Source organism: Pelodiscus sinensis, chromosome 8 (assembly GCF_052426305.1).
Source record: "Pelodiscus sinensis isolate ZL-2025 chromosome 8, ASM5242630v1, whole genome shotgun sequence".
Taxonomy (NCBI): Eukaryota; Metazoa; Chordata; order Testudines; family Trionychidae; genus Pelodiscus; species Pelodiscus sinensis.
Window position 1 is genome coordinate 42,636,173 of NC_143059.1, and position 6,000 is coordinate 42,642,172.

The window sequence follows — 6,000 nt, forward strand, 5'->3', positions numbered from 1 at the left end:
CCGCTGCCACATGCAGGGAGCCTTGGCCCCATGGAGCTGCCGTAGCCGCCCCGACCCAAAGCCGTGGGGGAGGAGGGAGCGTGGGACTCGCCTTTCCCGCCGCGTCGGGGCTGCTCGCGTGTCTGCGGGCATGTGCCTGCCGCCTTCGAAGTAGTTTGTGTGCCGGGCTGCGCGCACGCACGTGCGGGAGCGCCCGGGGCATCCACAGGGCTGCACAGGGAAGGCAAAGAAAGGGCAAAACTGTAGGAGCGTGGGGTTTCCTTGCTGGGCACGAGACTGAGCTGCAAACAGATTGCATGGTGCAGGTCTTTGCAGGGAGTGTGGTGCAAAAGGCAAGGTAGGAGCAGGTTCCAGGGGTCCTCAGGACCTTGCACTTCACAGCTGGAGAAATTCTGAGTTGGCTGGGAAAAGCTGTTTCACCTTCAGAAACTAGTTCTGACACTTAAAAGCAGGTTTCTGTTCAAATCATGTCCAAATTGTAATATTTCACCTGGAGATCTAATGACCCCCTTTTGATTCAAGCATTATTTACACATTAATTAAACCTTACAACTGACGTATACAGAATAACTTGTCTGCCAAAAACATGAATAGAGAACTTTCTATGTGTCTCACACAGCTGTGTGTATATAGAAATAGCAATTAATTATGTAAGAGTAGTTTTTTAAAAAAAATCTAGGTGGTGATGCAAACCATGCAACTGAGGATAGATGCTACATATTATGGTCTTACAAGTCTTTGTATTATAGAATACTAGAATACTAGGACTGGAAGGGACCTCCAGAGGTCATCGATCAAAATTTTTCCTTTTTTTTATATCAAAAAAAGGAAAAAAGATACAAAAGGCGATACTATGGAATTGTTCATTTTCAAGGAGGATTGGGACATAAGAGCTACTGGGACAGAATGGGAGACACTTTGGAAAGTGACAGGAGGCTATGCAGAAATACCTTAATGTTTTTGTCTTGAAATTTCATCAGACCAGAGGTGTAGCCTGATGGTTCTTCTGGTATCATCCAAAAAAAGTTGGATGAGAGTAGGTGGTTGAGACTAACTCCAGATCTAGGCAATGGTTATTGGGGCTGGATGGCTCAGGGAAGCCTCTGGATATGATGTACCTTCCTTTTGCTGAAAAGTCTTATGCTTCATCATCCAGAGAGAGTTTTTGTGTAATTCTGAATTCTCATTAAGCAGAGGAGTTCTAAGAATGCTTTCTTCTATAATGGAGGATTTATCTTGTATTTGACCTTTTGTGTAATCTTCCATGATTTTTCAGTCTATAATTGGGACCTGTCTATTCCTTTACTGTTTATTTTGGATAGTATGTTTTCAACATTTTATTGTTAGTTGCTCAGTATGTGGTATTTCACTTAAGACCCTAGCTTCAGCACATCTATGTTAGGTGAGAATGGAAAAAAAATAAACAAGTTTTGGCTATGAAGACAAGCTGGAAAACTGGAAGTCTAAATGCTCAACAACAAGAAAGCAAATAAAAAAAATCAAAAATATATTTTAGAAAACCTCAGTTTTGAAGACAATCTTGTGATTTGGTAGTAATCAAGTACTTGAATATTTGGGTTACTGAAAAAGATAAAAAAGACATTTTCATGGAACATATAGTTGGCAGCAGAACTCATTGCCACAAAAGGGTTACAAAAAGATTAGACATTGGGTAAAACTTTCTAAAAGACCCTCATGATTCAGGGCATGAGACAACCATGAATCACTTGGGAGTACTAAAGAACTTTTCTCTATGGCTACGTCTATACTGGCATGATTTTCTGGAAATGCTTTTAACGGAAAAGTTTTCCGTTAAAAGCATTTTTGGAAAAGAGCATCTAGATTGGCAGGACGCTTTTCCGCAAAAGCACTTTTTGTGGATTAGCGTCCGTGGCCAATCTAGACACGCTTTTCCGCAAAAAAGCCCCGATCGCAATTTCGCGATCGGGGCTTTTTTGCGGAAAACAAATCTCTGCTGTCTACACTGGCCCTTTTGTGCAAAAGTTTTTCGGAAAAAGACTTTTGCCCGAACGGGAGCAGCATAGTATTTCCGCAAAAGCACTGACAATCTTACATGAGATCGTCAGTGCTTTTGCGGAAATTCAAGAGGCCAGTGTAGACAGCTGGCAAGTTTTTCCGGAAAAGTGGCTAGTCTAGCCTTTGGGTATATTACTGCTGTGTAGTTTATTATACCTTCCTCTAAAAACATATTTTTGACCACTTTTAGAAAGAGATACTTGGCTTGATTGATCATTGATCTAAATTACGACATTTCTGATGTGGCAGATCATACTACATCTGTTTGTGTTTAGAAGTTTTTCACTGCAGTCATATTGCTAATGCAAAATGTTTTGCATAATCTCTATCTATCACGTAGGCTAGAGAAGGGCATCAGTCAGATCAATACTTTATCTTCCCTTAACTAATATATTCTGATCAATCAATTGCTATTTTTACTTTTACAAATATTAGGAAGAAAAAATTCTTCCAACTCTGTTGTCTTATATAAACGAAGTTAGTTTATTTTTTAACTTATTCCATTTAAACGTAAGTATTTTTATTATGCAGATATTGCAGAAAGGAGCTTGTTTTTCTATATGGAGAAAAGCCATTGGAGGGTGTGTGTTTATTTTGAATCATTGCCAACTTTAACCATGAGATTATTGGTTTGTTGTTTTGAGTATTCATTAAATTGTGGTGGTGTTGGAAGACATATACCATAATTAATATTAACCATTTATGGATGAATTATTCTTTCCTATATTTATTTATGTATTTAAATATTTTTACCCCGCCTCTCTATTTAAAATATTCGAGGCGGCTTCCAAAAAATGTTTAAACACAATACAAATATATATAAAAATTTAAAATACGAGACTCCAGAGGGACATAAAACCTGCTAAAACCATATAGAGAAGAGGAACGTATACATACAGACTCAAACGTTAATAAAAGCACGAGTAAAAAGGGTGGCTTTAGCCTGATGCCGAAACAATGCTAGTGTTGGTGCCATGCGAATATCCCGAGGAAGAGAATTCCACAGCCCAGGAGCAAAAGCTGAGAATGCCCTGTTCTGTGTAGATGTTAATCTTATCTCCACAAGTGGGGAAACACGAAGCAAACCCTCCCCAGCTGACCTCAATCCCCGGGCAGGTTTATATGGGAGAAGACAGTCCTTCAGATGCCCTGGACCCTATAGTAAGTATTGCACAGAATTAGGTTCCTATTTAAATATAAAGAGACAAGCTCTTTCTATATAATAGTTGGGGCTAAGTTTCAATACATTTCAGATGCTCTTCTTTCCCACAGGAAGTGTGAAAAGTTTAAACCAAACACAAAGGATTCCCACCTTTGGAAAAAGAGATATAAGGGTGGGAAACCAAATAATAGGGGTGGCTACCAGATGCCAGGATACCTCTGTTTATCATCTTAGACAGTGGTCACCAACCAGTAGATTGGGATCTACTGGTAGATCCTGGAGCCTCTGACAGATGACTCTGGCTAGTTTGCCTGGGAGGCTATCAAGTGCCAGCACTTCAGCTGTTCCTCCTCTCAATGCCATGCTGCTCTTACCCTCTGCCTTGGAGCTACCCCCTGGGAGCTTCTTGCTTGCTGTACAGGGTGGGGGAGCTGGAGGAAGGAGGAGCTGATGTCAGGGTATCCCTGTCTCTGCAGAGGGTGTGTCTAGACTATAGGGTTTTTTTTTTTTTTTTAAGTGAGCTTTTAAAAAAAACCAAAAAAACCCACCTCCCCTGTGTCTAGACTTCGGCTGCATTCTTTTGAAAGTAAATCAAAAGAAGGCGGCAGTTTTTTCGATCGTGGAAAACCTCATTTTACGAGGAATAACTCCTTTTTTCAAAAGCGCTCTTTCGAAAAAAGGCATTATTGAACGTGAACTGTGCCTTTTTCAAAAGAGAGCATCCAGACTGCCTGGGTGCTCTCTTTCGAAAAAGCGGCTTGCTTTTTCGAAAGTACTGGCTGTAGTCTAGATGCTCTCTTTCGAAAGAGACTTGTAGTCTAGATGTACCCAGAGAGGGGGGACATGACAGGGCTTGGGTTGGAGGGAGCTTGCTGGCAGCTGCTCCTATGTCTAAACATGCTCAGCATACTTAAAGAGCAATTTGCATCTCTGTCACTCTCATATACAATATGCGTTTGTCACTCATACTCACACACCTTGTGTAGTTGATACTTCTTTCAGAGTGTGTTGTTTTAGGTTTTTTATTTGTCTGTACATTTCATTATTTTTATTTCTCTCTTGAGCTGAAATTTAATTCTTTGAGTAGTGAGTTCTAAAATGCCTAACCTGTCCTGGCTGAAGTAATTGCTATCATAATTTTTTAAAAATATACATGCTATCTAGATTTTCGGTTTCTCCTGGTGGTGTACATCTGCACATTACCTTGATAGTAGTGCACGTAATGAAATTCATTCCTTCTAATTTTTTCCGTCGACACATGGAACACTGGCCTGGAGTCTCCTGGAATCAGACTTGATCCCCTGAAGGCTCCTGCAGCCAACTCAGGAGATTGGCCATTAACAGTTTCGTTATTGTCTCCTCCTTATGTATGGCAGCCCCACAGAAGGAAAAAGGCTCACTGAGACTGGGGATCCATTACACATACCCACACATGAAGAAGCTGCTGGTTGGTCCACCCTCTGGGTATGGTCTCCCTGGGAAGCCCAGCTGACATGGCTGAACATTCCAAATCTCATGTTGAGGAGGTAATTGTAGTCTTACCACAACAAATACTCGCAATTTACACTGCTTTTAGGCCCTCTTCCAAGGCAACTATGCTGCATAGGAAGAATCATGACAAAGTTTCCCTCCAGCTAGCAATGCCTCCACATGTATCTGTGGAGGGCCAACTGCTGCTGGTCATCCAGGTGGAGGGAGGGTAGTGGAGTTCATAGATTAAGGAAGAGAAAGAAGCAGTGTTACCAACTCTCGCAATTCCATCATGAGTCTTATAATATTTGGTATTCTTCTCAAGTTTCAGCTGGAGGTGTCAGCAGATTGCATGAGAATCTCAGCTTTCATTTAAAAAAAAGCAACTTTTCTACTTCATGGTTTAAGAGAAAACCTTGAAAATATGACGCAAGTGCACCCTAAAAGAACTCATGATTTTAAACCAATCTCATTTTGGGGACCCTGATTCATGTACACTTGGGGTTGATGATACTGGAGAGGCATCATCCCCAGCCCACACTCTCACATTAGCTCCTTAACCTAGGAGCTCTCAACCCTTGCGCTGCAAAAGGGAATAGGCATGATAAAGAGTCTTAGCTCTTAGAACTATTTTATTGTATGTCTACACTTGCACCCTAGTTTGAACTAGGGATGCAAATGCAGGCATTCGAAATAGTCAATGAAGCGGGGAATCCCGCGCTTCATTAGCATGATCTCGCTGATGCGCTAGTTCAAATCACAGCTGATTCGAACCAGGAAGTGCGCACTGGGATGCATTAGTTTGAACCAACCCCCTTAGTTCGAACTAACATTACTCCTCAACAATGAGGAGTAACGTTCGTTTGAACCAAGGGGTTTGGTTCGAACTGACGCGGAGTGGCGCGCACTTCCTGGTTCGAATCAGCTGTGATTTGAACTAGCGCGCCAGCGAGATCATGCTAATGAAGCGCGGGATTCCCCGCTTCATTGACTATTTCGAATGCCTGCATTTGCATCCCTAGTTCGAACTAGAGTGCAAGTGTAGACATTCCCTTACTTGTCAGTTCTTGTACACTGTGAAATATATAAAGACCAGGCAAAACGTTTGTAATAGTAATTTACATACCAAGTGCTTGGCCCACCCATGAGCAACATAATTTACATCTACTTAAGTGGTGGAATAAATCAGGCCAATAATCTACAGACCTGGTCAAATGGATTGATTTCTGTCATGTCTAAAGGCTATTATGTAACAAGTATTTGTGTTTCTGATCTAGCAGATCTTTCCTGAAATATGGTACCTAGTATTGGATACACTATCTAATAGAGAG